Genomic DNA, 14,042 nt, shown 5'->3' on the forward strand with positions numbered 1-14,042 from the left:
GCTCCTTCAGGGAGTGCTGAAGGGTATATGCTGAGGGGATCTTTTCTGAGTGCTGACCACTCTGCTGGATAGCTGATCTCCCAACTGGGTTGGTGCACACAAGACTAGCCTAGCTGCTCATTCCCTGAGTCTAGGCAAAAGCCTGGGAGGCCAAGGTCCGAGCAAAGTTTCCCTCGGGCTATGACTGTTAATTGGGTCTGTCAGGTGGCCAGGATGGCGGGCGTGTGTGCCCGGGAGCGTCTGCTGGGCTAACAACCTCCTGGCCAGGTTGACACACAGATGGCCCACTGAGCAGCCCAGTTCTTGGGGTCAGTCCAGGGCCTGTTGGGGCCTAGACCCCCACTATGTTAGCCTCGGTCTATGCCTGTTAGCCAGCTTTGCCTGCTAGAGCTCTCTGGTGTCCTGTAGGCAAAATGGCAGAGCGCGTGCAGGGCCCAGGCAAAAAACCTCTGATGGCCCCCAGAACAGCCCAGGACCTGGGTGCAGCCCAACGCCTGTCGGGCTTAGACCCCCGCGATGTTGGCCTCAAGTTATGTTTGTGTACCTCAGTCTGTCTGATCTCTGGAGTCCAAGAACCAAGATGGAGGTGAGTCCCTTGTGACTGGCGGGAAGCAGAGTTCTCTCTTCATTTATTCTGAATAGTGATCCTCTCTCATGTGTATGTCTGTGTTTCCTCTTTACTGGGATGTTACTTATGTAACAGAATAGCATTTTAGTTTTATGAGGGCTCTCTGTTCAATTGTTTCCGTTGGCATTAATTACTGGGCAAAATGGAGTCCCATTCAGAAATTCCTTCCCATTGCCTTTATATTGAAAAGTACGACACACGTTCTGTCTTACCAGTTTTATCATTCTAGTTCAGACATTATGGTCCTTAATTCAGTTAAAATTTATTTTATATATGGTGATAGACAAGTATGTAATTACATGGTACTATGTGTGGGTGTCTATATATTCTGAAACTATTGGTGAAGATGCTGTTTTGTTCAATTTGTTTTTGGCATCATTGTCATATTTAAGATGTTTATAGTCGTTGTGCTCATATTTAGGGCTTTTCTAGTCTTACTCATCTGTCTTGTGCCAGTTTCATTGTATTTTATAACTATGAGTCTACAATATTTTTAGTGTTCTAGAATGCTAATCCCTTTAGCATTTTGCTTTTGGTCAGTGTTGCTTTGGCTGTCTGAGGATTTTTGTGGGTCCATATGGCTTTTCTATTTTTTAATTCATCCTTTGAAGACTCTTATAGATTTTGATTGAGATTTCATTGAGCCTGTAAATTCCTTTTTTGTTGAATGGTCATGTTTTTAATATTAATATTATTGGTGAATGAGCATGGGATCATATGGAATTATGAAAGTACTATATGTAAAAGGAATGGGCACAGGATACAGTGAGTGCTGTCTCATCACTGATGTTAGTGAGATTGCTTTAAGTTTTTTCTCCATTTAGGATGATGCTAATCGTTGGTTTCTCAATTATAGCATTTATTTTATTGAGGTAGGTTGGCTCAGTCTTACTCTCTTTGTGGCTTTTATTGTTAATGCAGAGGATCACCAGTGAGTCTTTACTTGGGACTCTATGAATTTTATTTCTTCCTGTTCATGTGGATAGATAGTAGCTCAGCAACCCAAAGACATTAGCACTCATCACTTGAGGAATGAGATGGTGTTCTACCTTTCTTTTGAATACTATGTGTACTTTTGTTCAGGAAAAACTGCCTTAGAGTCTTTCACTAAGGCATTCCTGAGTAGGATACTGATTTAATAGCCCCCCAGTACAATTAGTCAAAAGTTTTGATTTCTGATTTTTTTCAGCCTTCATAGTTATTCATAGTTGATAGTTTCTCAATGTGCCAAATGTATCTAAGAAACCTAAGGAATGGATTAATCAAACTGTCAGATCTTTGTAAAGAAAAGTGATTTCCAGGCTCTATATCCAGCAAGTATGAGAGATTTGCAATGATTTCCTGACACTGTGATTTCATCCAGACAGAATCATTCTACACAGAAAATAAAAGACTGAATAAAATGAAGAAAATAAAATGTTTTGGGAAGGAACAAAAAAGACTTAATAATATAATAAAAATTTTAAAAAGATATCAGTGATACTACACTGTTAGTATATAAGATTATATAATCATCTAAAATTACCTTAAATTTTATAATCTCATACAAAATTTTTATCATACCTTATCCTTTCCTGTGCCTTTTCTAATCTCATTTGCTTTCTTAAAAATGTCATTGCATCAAAAATATGCCTGGTTTCATCCATTTAATTTTTAGAGCTATAGAGAAAAAAATTAGACCAGTGTCCATGTCAGAATTCAAAAAAAAAATATTGCTACATAAGACGTTGTAATGCTTTTAAGTTGATAGTTCAGGGAAATTTACCATTTTTTCATGTCCAGGCTCATTTGTACTTTTAATCTGCCAGTGCTGATTTCTGTCCTTTAGGACACAACTAAATACTATGTTTCTATCAGTTCCTCTATTTCCTCTTGAATAAATCCAAAATAATAATTGCTCAGATATGTTTACAACTTGCCCCTTCAATAGGTGGGTGTATATGATGAGATACAGGGATACTTTATATTTAATTTAATTTTGGCTGTACACTCATCAATTTATGCATATCCCTAATCAAAATGATGACTAATGAGGAAGCAAATATGGTAGCAACTCTCAACTTTAAGGAATAAACATTCCACGGTATCATATAAAGCATGGACCTTAGACTTCCATATAATCTGTGTTATGTGATAGAGAAAGGTATATGTTCAAAAGTGACTCATAACTCAAATTTTTCAAAGAAGAGTTATTATAACCATAAGTATAACACAAAATCAGCAAAGATGGAAGAGGATATTATATAAGAACATGGCAAAAAAATATATATGTGCTTACTTCTATAGGTTGCGATAGAAAGTAACATTAACAGAAATGGTCTTCTTATTATAGAAACATTAGCCATGATATCAAAACAGAAAGAAACAAATGCTAGAAGTTGATTACTTTCATATTTGGAATATATCAACCATGTATTATAGCATCACAAATACCAAAGAAATACCAAAATGTTGGCTGCCAGAAGTTTTAGCTAAACTTAACAGAGAGTGTTAGACAAATATACAAAGTACTGTACTAATATCAGGGTATTGGATACCACTACAAGAAAAAAAATGTAAAAATAATAGCAAAGAAATATCAGTCGGATTAAAGTTTTTTCTTTCACAGTTCATAGTTTTGATGAGTAACTGACTGATCAAAATAGGAAGAAAACATTCTTCAATTTATCACCAATCTTCCTATGACATAGGTATATACTTACTTTCAATAAAGTGTCTTGAGTCTTATTATAAACCATTAGTAAGCAATCAATGTTTGTTTTTAAGCATTGTCTCTCCCTACAATTATTTCTACAGAGTAAGAAATAGAAACCTCTGAGTTTAAAAGCTTTCTATCACAGACAGTGGACTCTATCAGTTTTATTATTATTTATTAGTCTGCAATCATTGTATGAATAATGGGGCAGAAACATAATTTAGAGCAAGCATGTGGGATAGCTAGAATTTAAGAATATATCCACACAGTACTGTGAGAACACAGAACAGATAGAAAAGGAAGGACAGCAAGGCTCTATTCAATGTAGGTATTCTAAAAGAAACTCATCATGGTTTTCAATCAGGAAGAAATCAAAGCAGCCATTAGCAGTCTATGCCTCAACAGAGAAAGGTAGTATATAGAAAGTACAAGGAATCTTTAGATATTGAGAATAGAAGGACAAATTAGTAAGCTGGAAATCCAAGAGATGAGGTTAGGCTAGTTACCTTTATGACCAATTGCTCATGAACATTATTTTTCCTGCATATCACTGACTGGACCAAATTAACCAAAAATATTTCAACGTAAAATATCATTAAACAGATTTGAATTAAATGGTGCTTTGTAGATATACTGTGCTAGAGGAGAAAAGTACTAGCATAATGACAAACAATGACAAGGCAAAGTCATTATAGTCCCCATTTCTCATTGTTTTGCATAACACACAAGTGTCACTTTTTGAACTTGTGTCAAACTTTCTAAAAAATTATAATTCATTCTGTAGCACTTTGTATCTAGCTCTTGTTTTGAAGGATAGTCTTCAGTCTGTGGCACTGCAGTGAGGTGGTATAAACATTTAGGAAGTAGAAACTTGTAGAAGACAGCTGTCTCATTGCATGTATACCTTGTAAAAGATATTCTCTTCCTCACTGCTCCCCACTCTCTCCCTAGACTGACAGTGGATATGTGAGCATACATCTAATCCATGATCCTTTGATCTCACCATAATATATAAATCTGCCACTGGACTAAGTAACAGTTGAAAAAACCCTTGAAAATCATGAGCCAAAATAAACCTTTTCTCCATTTGAGTTGAATTTTCTCAGGAATAGAAATGTAAGAACTCAGTATTTTCAGAAGTCACCACTGATTGGAGTCTTACTATACATTATCAAATGATAATCACCAAGTAATTTTATATATCTATCACTAAAATGGTATTTATATTTGATAACTCTGACTGCACACATTCTCATTCCTGCCAAGGAACATCCTTGGCTCAGAGTGGGGTTCTGAGGAATAGGTGTTCAGCTCAAAACCACTCTCAAGACAGCTTATCTAGATAACTTTGCTCATGCAGAGAAAAGTCCACCCAGGATTTTATTTACACATTAATGCAATTGTTTACCCAAGTTCCCTTTTGATTATCTCCCACCCCAATCAGCATTTTATGACCTTATCCCCTTGATTCTTAGAAAGACAGCAAGTACATATTTTCTTTAGCACAGTAATAAATTCAGAGATCTTGGTAAGTACAGACACTAAACCAGCTGGGTGAGATTCAGCTCTGAAATGATCATTCCCAACCCACCTAGGCCTAAAATAACTCTGTTCCAGGCTGATCTTCAACTCACAAATTTGCCTAGTTTTTCAGCCTAAACAAACTTGCCTTGAGGTTATCATTCTGTAAACCTCATTATCTCCTTCCTAAATATCTTTCAGACAAGCTGGCTTATAGTGCAGCTCCCTTTCTTCTTTTAGGTCTGTGAAGCCCCTCATAATAGAATTTATATTGTATCCTTATAGTTTACATATATGAGGAATTATACATTTTTGAACTCATGTGTTCAGTGTTCTTTCCTACAGCCTATGTCCTACAGGTCACAGTATTCACCACTTTTACTAAGGAGATTAGACATATTCTCACCTCCTGGACTCAAAATACTTTTAATTATCATGGAGTCATTAAGCTTGGCAGGGAGACCATATCCAAAAGATGGAACATAAATTATGTTCATTATATAAACAACCTTTCTTCTAAGAACTGGCAACATACATGGAGGCTGATGCCCTACTAGCTGCACTCCAGGATCTGGAAGTGTTTCATGATGTCCCTTCCAGAACAGATATGCAGAACTCAGTACATTCTAATCTTCTGAAAAAGAAAGCTTAGTAGCAGAATTTTTCCCTAGCAATTTTCAGAAATGCCTGTTAATCAGCAAGATACTTTTTTCTGTATAACAATTACTGGTCACAGTCACAATTTGTTTTTATAGTAAAGACAGAAAAATAAAATGAAAGATTAGAAACCATTTTAAGACCCAAGATTTCTATTATTATGCTCCAAATCTTTTAGGATATGCTAACCTTAAAATGAATATTTGCAAAACAACAAAACTAGGAAAGCAATTGTTTTAGTTTAAATATAATTTTATTTTTCCAGCAGCATTACACATTTTCACAATGTTATTCAACCATGACCAGTATATATTTTCAGAAAAGCAAAACAAACAAAACAAAGCCAGAAACTCCAAAATTATTAAAATATAGACACCCCCCCCCTTACTCTCTCCTCCTTAGCAATTTTTACTTTGGTCACTTAATGTTTTAAAGATTTTTAATTAAACACAGCTTTTAATTCGTTTCCTTTTTATGATCGAGCCATAATCTGCTACATAGGTGTGCAATTTTTGATTTTGCTTTTATCTGTGAAAGCAATTTTAAAAATTCTTTTTATTTCTTTTACATTTTGAGATTTTATTAGGATTACATAATTTACTAATGCCTTTCCTTCCTTCATAACCTCTTACAAATCCCTTGTTCTATTTCAAATGCATACCCTCTCTCTCTCTATATATATATATATATCTATATATATCTATATCTATATATAGATATATATAGATATATATAGATATATATATCTATATATAGATATAGATATTCATTCCAAAGTAATAAATACAACCTACCAGTCTGCATAATGTCACTCATATGTCACTCATATACATTTCACTCAGTGTTGGATCACCAATCCATGTCCTTTTTATGGAGAAAGCTATTTCTCCTCTCCCAACTTTCCCTAGAGCATATATATCTTTGTGTAGGATTGAGCCATCTTGTACTTTCCTCTCCTCCACATTAATGACACATTGTACTATCCATCAATTTATATTTTAAGGTAAAATATAAGCTTACTTTATCTAACCTTTATGCAGGATGCAACATATTTCTTGGTCTTTTGTTTTCTTTTTATTGAATATATTCTTCATTTACATTTCAAATGCTAAAACCTTTCCCAGTTTTCTCCCTCCCTAAAAACCCACAACTCCTCCTCCTACCCCCTGCTTCCAAGTATATACCCTTCATGTGACCCACTCCCACATCCCCCCCTTGATTTCCCTTTGTTGGGGCATCTATTGAGCCTTCACAGGACCAAGGACTTCTCCTCCCACTGATGCCCGACAAGGCATTCCTCTGCCAGACTTTTGGCTGGAACCATGTGTACCCCTTGGTTGATGGTTTAGTCCCTGGGAGTCCTGGGGCATCTGGGAGGCCAACATGTTGTTCTTTCCATGGGGTTGTAAGCCCCTTCAGCTTCTCTGGACCATCCTTCAACTCTTCCATTGGGGACCCCAAGCTCAGTACAATGGTTGGCTGCTAACATCTGCCTCTGTATGTGTAAGCCTCTTGAAGGGCCCCTCAGGAGACAACCATAACAGACTTCTTTCTGTATTCACTTCTTGTTTTCTATAATAGTGCCGGTGTTTGGTGACTGTTTATTTTCATTTTATTGGTTATTTTATTTAATGACATTTCAAGCATTACTGGATTTCCAAGTTTTCCCTCCAAAAACCCCTATACTTCTTCCCCCTGCCTCTATAAGGGTGCTCCCCACTCACCCATTGTTTCCTTAGTGCCCTAGCCTTTGTCTACCTGGGTCATTGAGCCTCTACAAGACCAAGGGGCTCCCCTCACAGTGATGCCCTATAAGGCAATCTTCTGCTTCATATCTAGCTGGAGCCATGGGTTCCCCATGGGTACTCTTTGGTTGGTGGTTTAGTCCCTGGGAGTTTAGGGGTGTCTGGTTAGTTGATATTGTTGTACTTCCTGTGGGGTTGCAAATCTCTTCAGTTCCGTCAGTCCTTGCCCTAACTTCTCCATCAGGGTTTTGTGCTTAATTCGATATTTGACTGCATGAATCCACATTTGTTTTGATCAGGCTGAGGCAGAGTCTTCCAGAGGACAGCTATACGAGGCTCCTGACAGCAAGTGCTAGACAGCTGTGATTGATATCTTTAGATGGGATGGATCTCTTTGTGGGGCAGTCACTGGATGGCCTTTTCTTCAGTCTCTGGTCCACTCTTTGTCCCTGCACTTCTTATTGACATGATGATTTCTGAATTAATAATTTTGAGGTGGGTTGGTGGTCCCTCCATAACCCTGGGGCCATGACTATCCACTGGATGTTGTCTCTACAGGTGCTATCTCTACTTTGTTGGGCATTTTGTCTAATCTCCTCCCTTTTGTGTCCTGGGAACCTCTTCGGTACCTGCTATCTGGGATTCTCTATTGGCTACCACCAGTTCCCCCTCCCCCATGGTTTCTAACTTCCTTTCAAATTCCTGACCTGTTGTACTTCTCCCTCATCTCCTCCCATATCTGAACTCTCCCCCCATTTTCTCTTCCCCTTCTCTCCCTCCCAGATCCTTCTCTCTCTCTCTCTCTCTCTCTCTCTCTCTCTCTCTCTCTCTCTCTCTCTCTCTCTCTCTCTCTCTCCTTCCTGAAAATATTTTCTTCCACTTTCTGAGTAGGACTGTAGTATCCACACTTTGGTGTGGTCTTCTCCTTTTTATATCATTTCCTCTCACGACATCATTTAGTATAAAATTAGGCTTGCAGTAGAAGTAGATAGAATTGACTGAAACATATCTTACATATGATTTATAAAGTGCTAATGTGATCAAGATAAGAAAAGAAAATATATGAGAACTGGGCCCATAGGAACTCAAATGTGGCATTATCTGCACTGTGGCCAATATAGGATTTCCAATGGAAATGTTGACCACATAAAAGGTTCAAAAAGGTATGATCACAGACAAGTTGTAAACTGAATAACAGTTCTCCATGGAGAAGAAGATGAGACAGGGTTTCTACTGAACTCCATGCTGCAAAAAAGCAGGTGTCTTAAAGAGATAATTCATATGTAAAATCAGTAGGTTGATGAGCATTTCCTTCCTGCATGTATGTTACAGAAGACCTGAGGGCATCTTAAAGAAATATGAAAGGAATTGTCCCTTTCAATTTGGCAAGTAAACTAGAATTCATGACTATTCAAAATCACTGTCAAAAAATACAACAGAGGATGAAGATCAGGGTACACAAAATGATACAATTTGCAGTAGAGGTAGACACTTAGTACTTCCTAAGAGAGCACTTTTGTATACAATTCTCTAATGTGGATAGGAATGCTGACAATGAATGGGCACAAGGGACACAGGCTGTCCATCAAGTGTGCTATGCTTGAAGTTACAAAATTTATGTTGGTCTTAAGTGGCTGAGGAAAGGAGAGTATATGGGGAGGAGTTTACTCATGCAGGCCAGAGTCCTTTCCTCTCTGTTAAATAATAGTGACAGAACAACAACACAGGACAAAGTAAAAGACTGTCGAAAGGTGGAAGGCATCTGGAGAAGCAATATATTTGGCAGATCTAAATAGGCCCTTCTTCTCGTTCTCCTTCTCCTTCTCCTTCTCCTTCTCCTTCTCCTTCTCCTTCTCCTTCTCCTTCTCCTTCTTCTCCTCCTCCTTCTCCTCCTCCTCCTCCTCCTCCTCCTCCTCCTCCTCCTCCTCCTCCTCCTCCTCCTCCTCCTCCTTCTCCTCCTCCTCATTCTCTTTCTCCTCCTCTTCCTCCCCTTCTTCTCCTCCTCCTCTTCTTTCTCCTTCTTCTTCTCCTTCTCCTCTTCTTCTTCCTCCTCCTCTTTCTACTACTTCTCCTTCTTCTCCTCCTCTTCTTCCTCCTCCTCCTCCTTCCTCCTCTACTTCCTCCTCCTCCTCCTTCACCCTTCACCAGATGCCAGGTCTACCTAATCATATGTCAGAAATCCAGGTAAAACTACTTAAAAAGTTCAGAGAGCTGTCTTTAGATTATAGGCTTGTAAAGGAAGGAATGATCCCATCCGTGCTACTCAGCACAACCCTGCCCTTCGGACGAAACAACTCATATAACCTTAAGGCTTGTTCAGACTGTGTAACTTCATTGCTAAGCTGTGACTAATGTCCGTATAGATGCAGAGTCATTAAGTGAATCCATGGTTTCTTGAAGGAAGTAAGAGCAGCTCTATAAAAGTGCTGAACTTCTGCAAAGTTTCCATTAGATAATCCAACTTCTACACATTTCATCTTTTGGTGAAGAATCTGAAAAGACACTAAACGACTAATAATGAATCTGTGAGCATGTACATACACTGGATAAATGAATTCCTGTGAACCAAAAGTTTATTGAATTAAATAGATAAGGATGACCTGAGATCAGAATTATCATCCAAAGAGATATGGTATAGTCAGGCTTCTGAAGAACCTCAGATCATTCTTGCTACTATATCTCAGTTTGAATGAGCATCAGACCAAAGAGGTTTGCCTAAAATGATTAGGCATCAAGGACTCTCTTTCAACAATATGAATAAACTTGATTGACAGTGAGGTAGAAGTTCTATTAATGTTTATTAGCTGTCAAAATCTAATGTCTTGGTGTGACTCTAACCAAGCAAGTGAAAGATCTGTATGAGAGACACTTCAAGTCACTGAAGAAAGAAATTGAAGAAGACTTCAGAAGATGGAAAAATCTCCCATGCTCATAGATTCCCATGATTAACATAGTAAAAAATGGCCATTTTAACAAAAGCAATCTACAGATTCAATGCAATACCCATCAAAATTCCAATGCAATTTTTCACAGAGATAGAGCAATTTAAAATTCATTTAGAACATGAAAACAACCAGAATAACAAGATATAGTCTCAACAATGCGAGAACTTCTGGGGGTGATTACCATTCCTGACCTTAAGCTCTAACATAAAGCAATGGTGATAAAAACCACATGGTATTGGTACAGAGACAGACAACTAGATCAATGAAATAGAATTAAAGATCCAGAATTAAACCCACACACCTATGGTCATCTGATCTTTGACAAAGAAACCAAGACCATCCAGTGGAGAAAAGATGCATATTCAACAAATGGTGTTGGCTTAAGTGTTGGTAGGCTTGTAGAAGAATGAGGACTGATCCATTATTTTTTTTTACTTTTTTATTAGATATATTCTTCAGTTACATTTCAAATGTTGACCCCTTTCCTGGTCCCCCCAAAGTCTTGTAACCCGTCTCCCATCCCCCTTTTCCACAATCAATCTGTCCCAGCATTTCCCTACACTGTGGCATCGAGCCTTTCCAGGACCAAGGGCATCTCCTCCCTTTGATGTCTAACAAGGCCATCCTCTACTGCCTATGTGTTGGGAACCATGGGTTACTCCATGTGCACTCTCTGGTTGATGTTTTTTCCCCCTGGGAGCTCTGAGAGTACTGGGTGGCTCATATTGTTATTCCTCCTATGGCACTGAAAACCCCTTTAGCTCTTTGTATCCTCTCTCTAGCTCCCCCATCGGAGAACCTGTGCTCAGTTCAATGGCTGGCTGAGTGTGTCCCACTCTATATTTGTCATGCACTAGCAGAACCTCATAGGTGACAGCTATATCCAGCTCTGGTCAGCAAGTCCGTGTGGGCATCAATAATAATTCTGGGTTTTGTAACTGTATATGGAATGGATCACTAGGTAGGGTAGTCTCTGGATAGTCCTTCCCTCAGACTCTGTTCCATACTTTGTCTTTGTGACTCCTTCTGTGGGAATTTTGTTCCCCCTTAACTGATTCTTATCTCCTTGCTCACATCCAAGTGAATCAAGGTCCTCCACATAAAACCAGATACACTGAATCCAGTAGAAGAGAAAGTGGGGATATCTGCACAGGAGAAAATTTCCTGAGCACCAATGGTTCATGCTCTGTGAACAACTATTAACAAATGAGATTTAATAAAATAGAAAAACTTCTCTAAGGCAAAGCACACTGTCAATAGGAAAAAAATCAGCAAAGTGTAAATTGGAAAAAGATCATTACTAACCCTACATCAAATAGAGGGCTAACATCCCTCAAGAACTCAAGAACATAGACTCCAGAGAATCAAATAATCCTATTAGAAATAGTGTACAGAGCTAAACAACAAATTCTCAACTGAAGAATTTTGAATGGCTGAGACTCAACTAAATAAATGGCCAGCATCCTTAGTCATGAAGGAAATACAAATCAAAATAACCCTGAGACTCCACCTCACACCAGTCAGAATGGCTAAGATCAAAAACTAAGGTAACAGCCTGTGGTAGCTAGGGTGTGGAGAACAAAGAACTCCTCCACTGCTGGTCGCATTACAAGCATCTACAACCACTCTGGGAATCAGTCTAGGAGTTCCTCAGAAAATTAGACATAGTACTACCTGAGGACCCAGTTATACCACTCCTGGGCATATATCCAGAAGATGCTCCCACATATAACAAGGACACGTGCTCCACTAGATTGATAGAAGCTATATTTATAATAGCCAGAAGCTGGAAAGAACCCAGATGTCCCTCAACAGAGGAATGGATACAGAAAATAGGGTACATTTACACAATGGAATACTACTCAGCTATTAGAAACAATGACTTTGTGAAATTCTTAGGCAAAGTGATGGAAATAGAAAATACCATCCTGAGTGAGGTAACCCAATTACAAAAGCACACACATGGTATGTACTCACTGATAAGTGGTTATTAGCCTAAAAACTTGGAATACCCACAATACAATTCACAGACCATATGAAGCTCAACAAGAAGAAACACCAAAGTATGGATTCTTCAGTTCTACTTACAAGGGGAAACAAAATAATTATGGGAAGTAGAGAAAGGGAGGGATCTGGTATGGAATGAGAAGGGGGAGAATGACATGGGGCAGTATCAGGTGTAAGAGAAGTGGGGGGGGGAGTTGAGAGGGTGAGAAAATTGAAATGAGGTATGTAGCAGTGGAAGATAGGGAACTCATAGTGTTCACTAGAATGTCCCATTTACTAGAGAAACAAGAAGTTCCCAGGACCCAATGGAGATGACATTAGCTAAAATATCCAACACAGGAGAGATAAAACCTGTAGAGGCCATATCCAGTGGATAGGCACATCCTCTGGTTGAGGAATGGGGCCACACACCCATCTCAAAAAATTTAACTCAAAATTCTTCCTATCTAAAGAAGAGTGACTGGAGCATAAACTAAAGGAAGGCCATCCAGAGACTGCTCCACCTATGGATCCATTCCCATCTTCAAACACCAAACGAAGACACTATGGCTGATGTCAACAAGTGCTTGTTGACAGTAACCTGTTATAGTTTTCCCCTGAGAGTCTCTGCCAGATTCTGACCAATACAGATGGGGATGCTCACAGTCAACCATTGGAATGAATGCAGGGACCCCAATGGAGAAGTTAGAGCAAGGACCAAAGGAGCTTAAGGGGTTTGTAACCCCACAGGAAGAACAACAATATCAACCAACCAGATCCTGGAAAGCTCCCAGTGACTTAACCACCAACCAAAGAGAATCAATGGGGGACTGATGGCTACAGCTAGATATGTAGCAGAGGATTGCCTTGTTGGGCATCACTGGGAGGGGAATGGTTTTTTTTTTTTTTTTTTTTTTTGGATTTTTCAAGACAGGGTTTCTCTCTATAGCCCTGGCTGTCCTGAAACTCACTCTGTAGACCAGGCTGGCCTTGAACTCAGAAATCTGCCTGCCTCCCAAGTGCTGGGATTACAGGCGTGCGCCACCACCGCCCGGCTCCAAATACAGTTTTTAAAAATCCTTAAAATATCTTGTTTTTACATTTAAAAAGTGTATTTTCCTTCCATCTCTTGGCCCTGTGAAGGCTCAATACTCCACCATAGGGGGATTCTAGGGAGTGAGTTTGGAGTGGGTGAATGGGTGTGGGGAACACCCCCATAGAAACAGGGGGATTGGAGAGGAGATAGGGGGCTTGCAGAAGCAAAACCTGGAAGAGGGATATTTGAAATATAAACAAATAAAATAACCTTATAAAAAGCAAAAACAAAACAAAAAACAAAATGCAAAATATAGAAGAGTTTGCTTTTGGGGAATTTTCAACAGTGATATTACGGTCCACATGCTAGTATTAGCAGTAAGTATATAAAACAACACTCACTAGTGTAATAGTGGCACAATAGTGGTTTCAGTGCAATTAACAAACTTCTGATATGATTAAGACCTATAACAAGGAATTAATCATTACATTAAATCAAACTCAATGTTTTTGAGTGGTTTTAGGTTCTAGAGAGGAATTAAAGAAGTTTCTCTGTGGAATATATTTGATATAGTTCAAAATGTCTTTCAAATATCTAAATTAAGCATGTAAATTATTATACTTGCCAGTTCATTCTTAGAGAAATACTCTTCACAGTAGTCAGTGATTACTAGCAGAAATTCATGATAACACTGTGGAAAATTTACAGATTCTATGGCATGGTGTTCAAATATTCAAAAATGAATCCCTATCTGTTCATCAACATGAGACAGATGATAGAAAAAATCTAGAGTATAAAGAAGGTGAAGCAATTATGAAAAGCCATTTCT

Source organism: Apodemus sylvaticus, chromosome 14 (assembly GCF_947179515.1).
Source record: "Apodemus sylvaticus chromosome 14, mApoSyl1.1, whole genome shotgun sequence".
NCBI lineage: Eukaryota > Metazoa > Chordata > Mammalia > Rodentia > Muridae > Apodemus > Apodemus sylvaticus.